At 35.2% G+C, this 16,008-nt stretch overlaps 1 protein-coding gene across 5 annotated transcripts in view; it reads left to right on the plus strand.

The window, feature by feature from the left end:
* Positions 1–4,155: 4,155 nt before the first annotated feature.
* LOC129749574 (kinesin-like protein KIF21B) overlaps positions 4,156–16,008 on the plus strand; it is a 198,020-nt gene continuing 186,167 nt past the window's right edge. For all 5 annotated transcript variants that reach the window (XM_055744598.1, XM_055744600.1, XM_055744602.1 and 2 more), the window contains exons 1-2: positions 4,156–4,481; positions 12,194–12,840. The gene's annotated coding sequence lies outside the window, so the exon portion shown is untranslated. The remainder of the gene's footprint in view (positions 4,482–12,193; positions 12,841–16,008) is intronic.

Genomic DNA, 16,008 nt, shown 5'->3' on the forward strand with positions numbered 1-16,008 from the left:
ACTAAGGGAATATAATAGAATTAGTAATACAACAAACCTAATTGAATGGAAAAAAGCAACTGCAAAGTTTAAAAAATCTAAAGCAAAACACATCAGAGAAAAGATTCTTGAATTATGTAGTTCAATCGACCCAAGAAATACCAAAGAAAACTGGAAACTTGTAAAACGGTTGAGATTGAATCCTGTAGAAAACCCCAAAAATAATCCCATTCTTAGCGACAAAAATACTTCCCACCAATTTCTCTTGAAAAATTTTGGAACACCAGAAACCAAACAACCCCTTCAACCTGATTGTGATACCCGAACAACAATAATCGATTTTAAATCGTGGAAAGAATTTCTGAAAAATAAAAATCATAGATCATCCCCGGGAACAGACAACATTAGCTATGGCATGCTGAAAAATTTAGATCTGATAACTACTACTAAATTAATTGACTTACTTAATCAAATGTGGCGGAAGGCAACATTAGATATGAGCCTCAAAGAGATCAAGATTATTCCTGTGTTAAAACCAAACAAACCTGCAGAAGACATTGGTTCAAGCAGACCTATAGCACTTCTGCCGACTTTGGTAAAAATAATTAACGGAGCAGTACTTAAAGATATTCACACTACATGTGAACAGAACAACATCCTACCAGATCAATCATTCGGATTCCGCAAAGGAATGTCAACAGAGCACTGTGTAACCTTTGCCACGAACTACATTATGTCTTCCAGAAGAGAAGGCTTAACAACTATAGGAGTGTTTTTCGATTTTTCTAATGCTTTCAACGGTGTTAATGCAGACAAACTAAAAACGGTAATGTTCACTTACGGATTTCAACGAGATACAGTAACTTGGATTTACAATTTTCTGATCAACAGAAAAATGATAATTCGTACTGATCAAGGAAATGTGGAACACACAACAAGCTGTGGAGTACCACAGGGAGATGTATTATCCCCTGTTCTCTTCAATATTTACACTGCGGGTTTACATGACACAGATATGGACAGAGACATAGTTACTCTTCAGTTTGCAGATGACTTTATGAAGATAGTAAGGGCGAAATCTTTAGAAGCAGCCATTCGGAAAATGCAATTAGAAATCAACAACTTTTCTACAAAAGCTACCACACTGGGTCTTTCATTGAATAGCTCAAAAACCAAATCAATGATTTTCAAACAAACCGATAAAATTCTTCCTCTTACTCTTTTTGGAGAATCCTTAGAAACAGTCACCAGTTATAAATACTTAGGCATCACGCTAGATCAAACACTACGATATGGAATTCACATCAAAAATTTAAAAAAATCCTTTGTTGATAGGCAGAATATGCTGAAGATAATTGGAGGAATTAAACATGGAGGTACACCAAAAGTAATGATGATGTACCACAAAGCACTTTATGGGAATTTCCTCAATTATGGTTCTATTCTATATGGAAATGCAGCAACTAAATACAGCAACATGCTAGAAACGATAAACAGACAAGGTTTGCGCATAGCAACGGGGTGTACAAAAACAACACCAGTGAACACTTTAGCAGCATTGAGTGGGGAAGGCCCTCTAATGTTCAAACGGGAATTATTCGCCAAAAAAAGAATTGCTCATCACATCTTTAAAAACGATCTTATTGCACAACAGTTATATTCACTCGATATGGAATCTCTTAAAAAGGAAACACAATACTCCTTCATTGAAAAAACCTATATAAAAAATTTCGATGAATTTCAAAAACTATACATCCAAACAAGGGCTTGTAGCATAATTGAACTCACAGTTGAAGAACAAATCACAGGATCCTCTCTGAGGAAAAAAATAACGTCTCCAAGTGTGTTGAAAATACTTACTGAAGAAATGATCAGAACAAAATATCCTCTTCATGACCATTGGTTCACTGATGCTTCAAAATCTGGTACCAAATGCGGCATTGGAATTTTTAGCAATACTACAAATATAAGTATAAGCCTTGCCTTAGCACAGGAAGTAAGTATAACTTCGGCTGAACTCTTAGCAATAAGAGTTGCACTCGAACAAATAGCGGAAAACAGTACAAGGAGGGCAGTTATATTCACTGACTCACAAGCAGCTTGCAAAATTTTAAAAAGGGATAAAAAAACCAAAATCTTTGACAACGTAACCTACGACATCTGCACACTTGCAACAAGCAAAAATACGTCCATCCAATGGCTACCTTCACACGTTGGAATAGATGGAAATGAGAATGCAGATCAACTCGCCAAACAAGGAACAGATTCCCCGGCCATCCTAGAGAACAAACTGCGACTAGACGACGCAATCAGGCGGTATAAAATAGACCACATCAAAAAAATTAATGAATGGTACAAAGATATAGCCACAAACAAACTCAAGGGATTGAAATTTTATCATTTTCAAAATAACTTTGTAACAAAGCCATGGTATTTTAATACAGAAATGAATAATGTCCAAATCCGAAAAGCAAACAGACTGTTAAGCGGACACGATTACTCGCCATATTATCTTGGCCTTATGCGAATAAACGAATCGAAACTATGCGGAATGTGCTCGGTGAACTTTACGACCGAACACGCTCTGTTTGATTGCATACAATTCAATCACATTCGAAACCATTACGATTGGGAGAGATCTACAAATCTGCTCGAACTGATAAAGAACTTTGACGAAGATAAAATAAAGGAAGTTCTCAGTTTCCTAGAAAAAGCCAGATTTAATATTTGAACATAAGTTCATCATCGACACACTGTGTCTTTCGAAAAATACTATAGAACGAAAGTGGTTATATAGAGTATAATACTCTGGGCCAAAAATAATGCCAAACCAATACATACAAGTGGTAATTCTAGCTTGTAAAAAATCATTATTTTCTCTGATTTTTTTAGAATTTTCAAAAAATGATGGTTACAAATTTAAAGTAGAAGGTTCAGAGATTATTTTGAGCTATAGAAAAAAATGTGTAAGTGCTGGGAAGCATCGCAAATCGACATCAAAACAGGTCAATTTTTTACTACTCCAAAAACCCTTCTGAGTATTTCAAATTTTTTTGAATGAAAATTTAAGCCAAATGCACATTTTCAATTGCAGTTTGTTAAAAGAGAAGTCAATTAACATTCCATCAAAATTTGGGAAGGACCCAACTATTGGTAAGCTAGAATTTTTTATTCGAAAAACCATAAATTTTTGCCATTTTCTATAAGGTTTCCTTCTGCAGCTGCATACAATCAGGCGCAATAATTTTAAAGCTGGAAGGCGGATGGTGGTTGAAATGAAAAATATATATATCCTTGAATTACTACACAATTTAAGTTTACTTTGATGCTATTCAATTGACATCGATCAATGGTTATATCTCGTTTTGTACTTCTATCGGACCTTATGATCTGAATTTTTTTGGGAAATTTTATTGAAAATTAAGTTTCTAGAACCACAAGCCGTACAAAATTTCAAAGTAAAATTTAACATTTTGTACTGTCTTAGGCTGAAACTATTTAAATTTTGATCTAACGTTTTTATTAAATGTAACAACTAAACCAAATCCAATAATTATAGTTTAAAGTTACAACGAAAAAATCGTTCATGCATACAGACCAGCGAGAAGCGCATAAAGTTTATTATAAAGATATAATATAAAAATAAAGATCATTGGACGACTGGATATTTTAAAATGGAGCTATCAGATAGAATTAACTCTTCTACCAGACTAATTTATTCTAATTTAATTGAAAACAAATTCCAATTTTTCAAAGAAGTGTTTTCTTCACTCTTTCAGTTTGGATTTGTTAAGGTTTTCGTTTGGTTTTATGAAAACTTAACTCAAAGCAGTGTCAAGTCGTCGAAAATTTATCGTTCACCCGGAATGCTGCTCACGCAACATCGTACTACCCCAGATGGCAGCAGCGCAGCTTCGAAACAGCGGATTCATATCCCGTTATAATAGTTGAAGGCAAGCTTCAAAACTTTTTTTCGTTTTGTTTTGAAGCCAACTTTATGCAAAATTTAATCGGTTGTTTGTCAAATTTTGATGAGACTTTTCAACGTCATGAATTTATCCGCACACATCACTGCAGTAGTATTGGTGTTATCTGACAGGTGCACTTTTGTTCGGCTTTTCGCTTCTTTCGGTTTTTTCTCCCATTTTCGCATCGCGTTCGGTCAGTCAACAGGAAACATTCACGTTGGTAGGTTGTCGTCGAAATTTTCGCCGTGCGTTCAATGGAGTTAGTGATTTTTATGTTGACCACAGTCTAGTTGCTTTTCTTTTTTCTATTATCGGTGTGTGGCTTTTTCATAAATTATCTTGGGTAATTCAAATTTTGTGGAAATCAGATTTGAAGAGTGGTTCGTTTTCGGTGAACAATTTCGTTTCGTTTGGAAGCAAAATATCTTTTAATAAGCGAAGTGAACCTATAAACTTTGCAGTGCCGAGTGAAAATTGATTTTTCAGTAGAACATTATTCCCCGAGTTTGTGGAAGGAAACCTGCAAAATTTTCGGTAAGCAACACCAAATCCGAGAACTAATGTGTTTATAAACGAGCTAAGAAGCAACGTATTGAAAAAATGGCAGCAGACTTAACTATTGTGCAAATAACGGCAGTGCGAAAGTTTTGCAACAAGAAAATAACAAGGCCGCTTACGGCTGCTTGCAAAAAACATGGAAGTGGCACGCCAAGAAGATGCTGGAAAAAGCAAAATGGAAACAGTTTTGTTCGTTCCGTAGCATAGAAGAAAAACATCCACAAACGCGATGGGAAAATCGATTACTACGATGATTTTGAGCCTGTCCCTGTTTCAGTTGGAAAAGTCCGCAGAATGTTGCGGTTTTTGAGTATTTCGAAAACTTACGAACGATCGTACTCATCCGTAGTAGAATATACTAACATCAATATACTAACATAACATTGTCTGAAATTAAATTAGAATATCTAAAGTAATTTTGATAAAATAAAAATGTTTAGTTACCTGGATAACTAACACCAGTTTCAACAATTTTAACAATACTCAAAATATTACTTTACTTATAATACTCAAACTATTACTTTAAATTCAGAATACTAAATATTTAATTTCGATTTTAATTGATTTATGATAGGTATTTTTAGGACTATTTTTTCCCTTATACCCCTGCATCAAAACAAACTGGAACAAAGTTATAATTTATGGAACTCTTAGAGCAAGTGGAGCTTAGAGGTGTTGGGAAAAAGTGGTGAAAATTTTGACACTTTGAAAATTTTACCATGCAATAATGTTTTCAAGATCTTGAGGCGTTGCATTTTTTTACAACACTGTTTCTATTTCAGCCGTATGTGATAGAAATATTGCTATTTTTGCATCACAGCATGCGAAAATACAACACGTGTTGTAAAAAAACTAGAAGGCCACAGATCTTGAAAATGTTTTAACATGGCAAAATTTTCAAAATGTGCCGTAAGTGTCAAAATTTCTACCACTTTTTCCCAACACCAGTGAATTTGCTCTTACTGCTTTCTTAAGTTATCCAAATAAATAAGTGCCTCAATTTTTTTCAAATATATTATGTTTATTATAAAAATTCTATTAACAATTTCAATCATAATCAATTTAACGCTAAAAGCAGTTATTCGAAAAAAAAAAATTATAGAATTTTGTCCAGTGTGACATTCTTGCAAAGAAACATCAACACAGACGCCATCACCTTTATGAGATTATTTTGCATTTGTAGAATTTTGTAGATTATTTGTAGAAGAAAGAAAGGTGCACATCCGAAAACAGCACTAAAAATAACTAAGGCAATAATACGTTCTCAATTGGACTACGGCATCACACTATATGGTGGCGTAGCCAAATCTAACTTAACAAAACTCAATACAATATTTAACACATCTTTAAGAACCAGTCTAAGATTACTAAAATCAACCCCGACTAATGTTCTATACTCTGAAGCTGGTGAAATACCCTTAAAATTCATAGCAGAATTTTTGGCAAAAAAAGAAATGTTGAAAAGCTTTTTCTACAATAAACCTATCACAAGTATAGTCACAAAATTTATCGAACTTGAACAACTTCCAAAACAACATAAAGTCTGCTTCATTTAATATTGGAACAAATTCTTTTGCTCATTGTGGCGCTCCTAGTGGACGGATTTGGAAACTTTTTTCACCCACGTGTCGGGAAATTCATTACCTTTCACCAAGTATTTATGTCATAACATCAAACGATAGCATTTTGTAAACAACCGCCATGGAAGCCGAACGGAGAGATCAAATTGTGCACAGTTTTCTTGAAAATCCATTGTTGTCGGCATCGAAGCTAGCTAAACAGCTTAAAATGCCCAGAAATACCGTATGGCGTGTTATCAAGCAGTACAAGGAAACATTGACGACGGCTCGGAAGCCGCATTCGAAGCGTCGAAGTGGAACTGTCGACCGGAAACTGCGTGGGAAAGTCATCAAGGCCGTCAAGAGGAATCCCAATCTTTCAGACCGCGATTTGGCCAATAAGTTCCAGGACGCTCACAGTACGGTGCGACGAATTCGTCTCCGGGAAGGAATAAGGTCATTCCGAGCCAGCAAACAGCCAAATCGGACGCTGAAGCAGAACAATGTGGCCAGAATCCGTGCTCGAAAGCTGTACGACCAAGTGCTGACCAAGTTCGATGGATGTAAAGTCTGCTTCATTTAATATTGGAACACAAACAATTGCGTGTAGTTCAGTCATTTATTAACGAATTCATAATTTGTTTTTCATACAAATGTAGCATTTTCTTTACTCTTTTATAAAAAAAAATTAAAAAAATTATTCATTGCTGTTTCGAAGAAATTCTCGTACTCGTACTCGTAAGAAAACTGTGCACAATTTGATCACTCCGTTCGGCTTCCATGGCGGTTGTTTACAAAATGCTATCGTTTGGTGTTATGAAATAAATACATGGTGAAAGGTAATGAATTTCCCGACACGTGGGTGAAAAAAGTTTCCAAATCCGTCCACTAGGAGCGCCACAATGAGCAAAAGAATTTGTTCCAATATTAAATGAAGCAGACTTTACATTCCTAGAAAAAATAATTTTCGAGAACAATTACCTCCTAGTACAAACAGATCAGTCATCCATCACCCCAGATATAAAGAACCAAATGAACAGACTAGAAAACCCAACAATCTACACACAAATAACAGGTTATAAGAACTCAATGAACGAAAATACACCCAAAATTCTTACAATAAACCATATAGCAGAAAAATACAAGAACCATAACAAAGTCTACACAGATGGATCAAAATCTGAAACAGGAACTGAAATCGGAATATGGTTCCAATCTGAAAACGAGGAAATTTCATACAAGCTTCATAACGAACTATCAATTATGAACGTAGAATTGATGGCCTTAAAAATAGCGATTGAAGTAATAAACTGTAAAGGAGAAGATAACTATGTAATATATACAAACTCCAAAGCAAGCCTCGAAAGCCTGAAAAATAAAAAATACGAAAATAACTACATTATTTCGGAAATACTAAGGAATTTAGGAAAAACACAGAAAAATATTACTTTCCAGTGGGTACTAGCCCATAAAGGACTCTTAGGAAACGAAAAGGCAGATAAACTATCAAAACTAGGCAGCACGAGCCCTAATATCATATACTGCAAACTACCACTTAGTGACGGAATTCTGTTGGCTTATAATGAAACTTACAAAGATTGGTCCGATAACTTCACCCAAGACTCCAAAGTAAAAGGAAAGAAATACTTCTCGGCACATAACTTCCCATACAAAAAACCTTGGTTTTATGACCTAAATCTGGATCGCGACGAAATAATCACAATCGGACGAATTAGGACGCACCACACTTTGACCAAAACAAAACTCTACCAATGGAGACTTACACACGACGATAAATGCGAACACTGCAACGTACCGGAAGACCTAAACCATATTTTGTTCCAATGCCCAAAATACCAAAATAGAAATAATTTCACTTGCTTCAAAACATACAATAACATAGACGACTTACTTAAACTGGCAAATATAAATTATAACAAAGAAATAGCTGAATTCATAAAAATAAATAGCATATCAGTTTAGAAGTTAGACTAGAAACACGAGATTCTCTTTACCAACTTTAATCAAAACAATCACCACCTCCTGGATGGTGCCACTGAATGTGAAACATCAACATCAAAAACGTCAACTCGAGCTAAAGAGGCAAATTGAAGCCCAAAACCCACCCCTACGACTTGACAATCTTTGGCAGTTTAGCTGAACAAGCTCGCCATTAAGAGGAGAAGAAGAAGAAGAAGTATTTTGCATTAGTTCAGGACAAAAAATATCTTCTTGTTAGTGTTTCTATTTGAAAGTTTCCACTAAAAGAAGCAGTTTCCAGCAGAAAAGTGAAAATGATCCAAAAATTACACAGATACAAGCAAAGGTTTGGAGGCGCATTTGTATTATAATGTATTATGATTCATGAATGATTTTAAACAAGTTTGTAGAAGACATCAAAGAGCTAAAACCTATAACAGAGAAGTTGGAAATTTTATCTCACTTGTAGGGGGATTAATCAGAAAAAATAATATTTTTTTTATTATAGAGCTGATTTTACTGACAAACTTCTCCGAAGACACCAATAAGCTAAAATGTGACCTAAAAAAGTTATAAGCGACGATCACGTTTTTCGCATTTTTTACCACTGTGCGGTGGTTCATTGTATTCCTCGGAAAAAATTGCATAAGATAAGTCTCTTTTGGTTCAAAATTTTGAAGTCCGATCATGGTTTTTCTGAACTTTTTGAAAAATGAAAGGGATATGAGGGTAAAACAGCCATAACTCCTGTTTCCGATGCGTGCGGTGTGTCGAATAGACTTCGTCCCATTCCTCGAAAAAAATCACACATGATACGTTCCATTTGGTTCAAAATTTTCAATTCCGAACATGCTTTTTCTTAACAATTTGAAAAATGTAGGGAAATTGAGGGTAAAAGAGCCATATCTTCTGTTTCTAATCCGTGCGGTGGCTCAAATAGGCTTCGTTGGATTCCTTGGAAAAAAAATTACACAGGATATAACCCATTTGGTTCAAAATTTTTAAGTCCGAACATGCTTTTTTCTGAAATCGTTGAAAAATGTAGGGAAAATGAGGGTAAAAACAGCCATTACTCCATTTTCCGAAGCGTGCGGTCGCTCAAACAGCCTTCATAGGATTCCTCGGAAAAAATCACACCAGATACGTCCCAATAGATTCAAAATTTTCAAGTCCGATCATGCGTTTTCTTAACAATTTGAAATATGTAGGGGAATTGAAGGTAAAACAGCTATAACTCCATTTTCCTAAGCGTGCGGTGGCAGCCTTCATTCGATTCCTCGGAAAAAAATCCACAAAATACAACCCATTTGTCTCAAAATTATCAAGTCCCAACATGCTTTTTCTGAGCTATTTGAAAAATGTAGGGAAATTGAGGGTAAAAACAGCCATAACTCCATTTTCTGAAGCGTGCGGTGGCCAAAACAGCCTTCATTCGATTCCTCAGAAAAAATACACACGATAGGTCTGTTTTCGTTCAAAATTCTCTGGTTCGAAACAGTGTTTTTCTGGAATGTTTACAAAATAAAGGGGAATTAGGGGTTAAAAAGGCACTATAACTCCTTTCGAAAGCTTGTGCGGCGTTTGAAACTATGTCCAATAGATTCTCCGGAAATTTTCACAAAAGGAAAGTATAATTTCATAGATTTGGGTCATGTAGGACGAAAGATATTGAATTTCTGCGCGGTTTGTACACTTTTTTCCCCATTGTGCGTTGCTCTAGATCAGTGCACGGAAAATAATAAAAAGGTAAAATTTACCGAGATAGCCAAGGTAAACGATCGTGAAAGCCAAAAAGGTAGCTTCTACCTCTTCGAGGTGAAACTCACCTCACAGCGAGGTAAAATTTACCTGAATCGAGGTTGGAAAAAAGGTACAATTCACCGAGGAAAAAGGTGAATCCAAAAAAGGTAAATCTTACCTCGTAGCGAGGTGAAGTTCACCTGAATTGAGCTGAATAAAAAAGTATAATTCACCTACAAAAAAAGGTAAAACCAAATATGGTAAAACTTACCTCGTTGCGAGGTGAAGTTGACCTGGATTGAGCTAAACAAAACGGTACAATTCTTCTCGAAAAAAGTGACTATTCGCCGAACCCGTTTATTGAGGTTAAGCTGTTTTGTCATTCAGGAACAAGTTTTGCTTTGTGCATAATATGTGAAAATCGGAATAGAATGGTAAGTGTTTTCTTAGATATAATTTTGTTGTGCTGGTTCTCGTCATAATACATTGCTTTTGTTTCAGATCGACCCATAGAGCTTATAGGTGTATTCCACGTCATCCTCCAGCCGGAAAAGCCGAACCTGACCGGATTAGCCGAACAGAGGAGGTCATGAATGTACGCAACGCAGGAGTGTTCAGCGGCCATAGTGGCTCGGAAGAACGCAAAGCTGAATTACCAGTCCCTATTTATCTCCAATAAATATAATTTTCGATAGAATTTTGTATTTTTTTAATTCTTATTGAAGAAACCAATCAAACCAACCAGCATTTACCTTTTAAATCAGTAAATGGGAAAACGGTATTATTTATTATTTTGCTAGGTGAATGCGAAAAAGGTAAAATATACCATTTGGTTAGGTGAATTAATTTACCTTTTTGCTAGGTGAATGAAAAAAAGGTAAAATTTACCTCGAAAGAGGGGTGGAAAAAATTCACCCCGCAAAAAGGTAAATTTTACCTTTTTTTTATTTTCCGTGTGGTTTTCAAAGTGGTCCCCCCAGAGATACAAACAAATTTTTGTTCCAGTATCTCAAAAAAAAAATTTTATCCGAAAATGTATCGCAAAGATTTTTTTAATTGTCACTGATTTTGTTTACGCTCTACACGTTGATTTGGTTTTGTAAGATTATTTTGGGTTATTCTTAAACAAGAATAATTCTAGATTGCTTGATGCTTGATAATCTTTAACCCTTCGTTTCATAAAGTAACAAATTTGCAACAATTAATGTATGGAAAAGTGAAAAATCGTATTTTTTTTAAAATTTTTCTTAATGTACATATTATTTCTGACTGTTTAAAAGAATTTCCAAGGAAAAATAAAAAATCATGAAATGAAGGGTTAAAAAGTATTGTTTCAAAAAATCTGCTAAACAGAAAACATTCGAAAAAAATTGTGTAAAAAGGCATTCTCTGTGGTTTTGTGATAGATTTTTGTTTGAAAGGAAATATGAAATAAGATTTTTATGTTAGGCAATTTTCATGTTAAGCTCTTATTTGTTCTCTATTTCAATTGATTTAAAAATCATTCTATTCGCCATGATTAATTTTCAATCTTTTCGTTTATCACTAACATTGCAAGGATTCAGTTATTTGAATCTTATTTTAATTTGAAGACCTGTGAATGCTGCATAATTTCATACAGGAATCGAATTCAGATAAAAAGATTTTTTTTACGTTATTTCACCGTCTGACAGTAATTAATTTGTATTCAATAATCAAATCATCGATAAATATATAATTTTTTTGCAAAAATTTAAGTTGTATGATATAGCTTCTGATCAAAAACGCGTCCGTCTGCAACGAAATCTGATCGTCAACTGAAATCGCATTCTTTATTGATTTAAAATTTAAAAATACAGATCGTTTAAATTTAAGAATCACATTAAGATATTAGCACAATAAAAAGGCTTATTTGAAAAGCAAATTCAAGCATTAGAATAATATTCAAAATTTGTGTTAGAACTTCAAATTTAAAATTTGAATTACGATATTCAAATTTCCTGGTTGGATTGTAAATTCAGACTCAGAGTTTAGATTAACATGTCAAGTACAAAGTCTAGCTCTTAGAACTCAGGCTCAGGCTCACTCAGTATTCAAGACGAGAATCAAATCAAAATTTTAAAATAATAGGAGAAATTAAGTGGATTCTGTTCTCAAAATTTACAGAGAAAAAAATAGAAAAAGTGGTGACAAAATTATCAAAAAAGTCAGAGTTTCGCAGCAGATGTTTGAAAAAGTTTGAAAACCACTGCTCTAGATATTGTATGTATAACTGATTGTAAGGTGTATCAGCTCAAAACGCCACCCTGACTCAACTCGGACGTTGTCTTTTTGGTTTATTGAACTTCCTGTCCTGTATCCCAAATCCATAGAAAAAAAACACTCGCACTAATTGTTTTGTTTTCTATTTTCGTGTTGTTTCTTTCACAGAGTCTTCACACCCCCCAAAGTTGGAAAAATAATTAAATCAAATTTGCTATTGTGCAAATCTTGTGCAACTCTTGTGCCTGCTGTTCGGTGTTGTGGGTGTCAGTGTGCTGCAGCAGCTTGAATCGAATTGAATCGGTCCTCCGGTGATGATGCTGTGCTGCGTTGGCAAAGAAAGTGTATTGGCAAATTTGATTGATTGATTGATCGATTGTGTCAGTCGCGCGAAATCGATTCCAGCGCTAGTGTGAATGTGTGAAAAGTTTGAAAAACAAAAAAAAATCGTTCGTTGGTTGAATACTAATCATCAAATTTGATTAAGTCTATATCGGTGTGGCGTGATTTGTATCTGGTTACACACCAAGCGGAGTTCGTTATCGTGTTTCGAGTGAATCGGCTTCGGCCGTCAGTAGTGGGTTAATTCATAAGCAGAAGAAAAATTGATCAATGAATATAAAATTGTGTTTTTGGCCGCTGGATATAATTGATAGTAGGTACGAAAATTGGTTCGTTGCCGTCGGTTTGGTCGGATTGATTGTGTAACCATCGGCTTTCTGGATTAACATCGGAAATTGGGTCTGGGAACGGGTCGATCCAAAAATAACAGCAACGCCCAGCCTTGTGCAACAGCAGCAACCAGCTTCAAACAGGTAGGTGTTGTAGGATTTGCATTAAAAAACTACTACCAACAACTAGCTATATAGCAAGTAAGAGAGCCCACTGCTATTCAAAGTGGATTTCATTCACAAAGTGTAGGAACGTTTGGTTTCGTTCCAGCTTTCGATTCCGTTGGCCGGATGGCATTGTCAGACGGTTCGACTTTTTTTTGCTGTTCATCAGTTCTGCTTCCTACACAATTTTGCGCGCCGTAACTGTTCCATCGAATCGAACCTCACTTTTAATAACTTTGATTTACCCTCTGTAGGTCAATGGTGAAAAAAATATATTTTGAGCGAATAGAACGAAATAAAAGAACGAATTTATTTGGTACGTGAGAACACCCTTTACCGGTGTATCGATAGTTCATCTTAAACATCACAATCCCATCAGCTAATGACATCAAATAAACATCCCTAATGGCAGCTGTATATCTAATTGATTAGCATAAAGTCGTGAGTCGCGGCTTCATCAATGCACACATGTGCAACTTTATGAGTTCATAAGTATTCCGCCAAGTCAGTCGGCCACAGGCGGGGCAAACGAACAAATCCAAATAAAATGCTTGGGTATTTTTAAAAACCCAGATCACGCTTTCGCACCTCCATCTTGTAGAATGGGCCGATAAATTCGTGATTAGTGTCAAAATATCTCCGATCGTCACGCGTTTTACCGAGCACGCAAGATACAAAAGCTGACTAAGGTCTTCCGATCTTTGATATGCGACCGAACGAGATAGAATGGGATTCTTGTTTTAGTTCGGAAAAAGCGCAACATCTGTTTGAAGTCGATTTATTTCGAACGCTCAAGGTCGTTGTAGCTGTCAATGATGCATCTTATTGGTACAAAATTCACGTTCGACCATTTGCGGTTTACATAAAAACATACGGCATTGCGGCCGCCGGGAGAAAAATACTAAACTGGGTGTGTGCCAACTATCACACTGCATGCGCCAAGGTACATTCGAATATTTGGAGAAGCTTTAGTAGCAAAATTGATATTAGATTCTTTTTAAGGGGAATGGTTGCATCGTTAAAGTTGATAAAAACCCCATTGTTTGGTTTTTACATTTTTTGTAAAACATATTATCATATTAACCCTAATCCGCTCTTGAGTGTCAATATGACACTATTGAAAGTTTTTATTTATTCAGGCGCATCCGAATTTTTAAAAAATCTTCTGGACCCTCAATGAATTCATGAAACCTTTAAGCTTGCATTATTACTTTTTTCATGGACGCAACTTGATAGCTCAGGCAAAAAAACCTGCCTAATCAAACCTTGAGCTTCAATTTGACACTCCAAATGGCTATATCTCTCTTGTTTCTCAACCGATTTGTACAAAAGTTAGAAACCTCGTAATGTAACTCAGTTCAAAAACCTCGTTATGTAACATTTGTTTTTCAGACAATATTCAGCTAAGAAAAGAAAAATCCGAAAAAACATGCTTTGGAAAAAAGACTGTAGATCAGCTATGAAATGCTCGAAAAAAATGTTCACTTTGTGTCCAAGAAAGCTGAAGTTAGAAGCTATACGTTGAGTACAAGCATACATTTTTTGATTTTTTTATTATCATGACCACAAAAAATGCAAAAAGTGGTGTACCGTACTTTTCAATCAATTAATAACCGTTAAAATGTCACCAGATAAATTTTAAAAGAGGTTTGGAGAGTTGACGAAATTTGGCACATTTTCTTCAAAAATGTTTCAACTTAATATCGATAAAGCAAGTTCAACTCATTAACTTCCAAACCAGCCTACCAGATAAACAATACGTTCTGAGCCCAAACTTTTGGACGACGACTTAAGTAGCTATTTTATATATTTTAAGTACATTGCAAATTTTTGGCAGAAAATCAAACAAATGTATTTTATTAACACGCAGCGAAAAATTTTTTAGGTAACATAAGCGCTGGCATACGTTACAAAAATATGATAAATATATGACTTAAAGTAAATCCAGAAAATATACGCGCACGCTTGCGTTTTTGACTGTTTTCGCTTACCCGTCGGTATCGAAATTATACAAAGTTAGATAGGTTCAGCGTGTTTTGCGCAGGTAGAAATAAGTGTAGTCAACGTTCAACGCCAAAATACTTAACTGGTTCGACACACCGTATCCCAAGTAACCAAAAGTGCCATAAAACAGGCTCTTAAAAGCTTATTCAGCTTTGTTTAACGAATGAATAGCATTCCTACTCAACTGAAAATTTAAGTTCTTATCGATACTTCCAAAGTCCATAGTTGAGGCTGAGTAGAAGGCTATTGAGCCTCCTCATGAAACCTCGAATTAAAAAGATCTACAAAAAATAATCATACTTTTCCTTGCTTTGGATTACTATAATTATTTATTTTAGTAGTTTGCGCTGACTTGTGAATATTCAGCAAAGTATGTCACATTTTTATTAGCTTCGTTCAATGGTTGGTAAAAATCGGTTTCAACTGGTTTCTGTCAACTGGTAGATGTTCAACGAGTCAATGTTTTGGTCGAAACTAGTCAGGTCGTTGTTCAATGGAGCAAGTTGAAACTTGTCGAAACCGATCTAGCTCAGCAGCAGGATTCGTTTCGACCTGATAGGAATTGGTCGAAGTCAGTTGGAAAGAGACAGGTGATCAACTGTCAATCCATTTCTACTTGTTTTGACCCGCTTTGACCACACTTCATTGAACAGACTTATTTTTTACTAGCTGACCCGGTGTGCTTTGCCTTCTAAAATTGATGGAAATTTAAATAAAAAGATTAATTCTTGTGTTCTTAAATATTCTTTTTTGTTTTCAAACCCTGTCCAAAAATTTGTTATCCAATCATTATTTTGTATCTAAAATTAAGACTGTAGTTTTTTATTCATAAGTTCCTAAAATCTGCCACAATAATTGTTTTACTTGTATAAAATTCCCGAGCTAAATTTGGGTCCATTTGCTTAATCACTTTCCAAATCATTAAAAATAAAATTGTGAGAGTCTCCCTGTTCAATAATCAAGATAATGTTCCGCGTAGCACAATCCTTTCTATGTAAAACTTGCTCCACCAGTTCTCGAGTTATTAAAAAAAAGTATGGATGCACTCCCATTTCAAGCTCCCCACTGAAAAGGAAGGAGGAGTCTAAATTCCCTATTTTCTTAACATGTTATCGAGTTAGACGAAAAAGCATGAGAGCCCCC

Source organism: Uranotaenia lowii, chromosome 2 (genome assembly GCF_029784155.1).
Source record: "Uranotaenia lowii strain MFRU-FL chromosome 2, ASM2978415v1, whole genome shotgun sequence".
In the NCBI taxonomy this organism is placed as follows: Eukaryota; Metazoa; Arthropoda; class Insecta; order Diptera; family Culicidae; genus Uranotaenia; species Uranotaenia lowii.